Raw genomic sequence first — 236 nt, 5'->3', positions numbered from 1 at the left:
AAACCCCCTCTGCCCCGGCTCCCCCTGCTCCTGAAAGAACAAGCCACAGCAGAGAATAACCATTTGCTCTCCGAGAATCACACAAGGTCTTTTTTCTTCCTGTTTGAGCCAGTGATTGGCTGGTATTTCACCAAACAAGGCTGCTGTACGTACCTTGGCACAAGCGCTGCACGTCCGGCCTACGTTCTCATGAGGAGCATTGTTGCCTGGCATGCTGTTTCCTTTCACCTTACTGT

General features: G+C 51.7%; 1 protein-coding gene across 1 annotated transcript in view; it reads right to left on the bottom strand.

Annotated features, from left to right (window-relative positions):
* glra4b (glycine receptor, alpha 4b) overlaps positions 1-236 on the bottom strand; it is a 7,042-nt gene that overhangs the window by 458 nt on the left and 6,348 nt on the right. The window lies entirely within an intron of this gene.

This window comes from Monopterus albus, unplaced genomic scaffold, assembly GCF_001952655.1.
Source record: "Monopterus albus unplaced genomic scaffold, M_albus_1.0 scaffold39.1, whole genome shotgun sequence".
Taxonomy (NCBI): Eukaryota; Metazoa; Chordata; class Actinopteri; order Synbranchiformes; family Synbranchidae; genus Monopterus; species Monopterus albus.
This window is presented reverse-complemented; position numbering and strand designations above follow the sequence as displayed.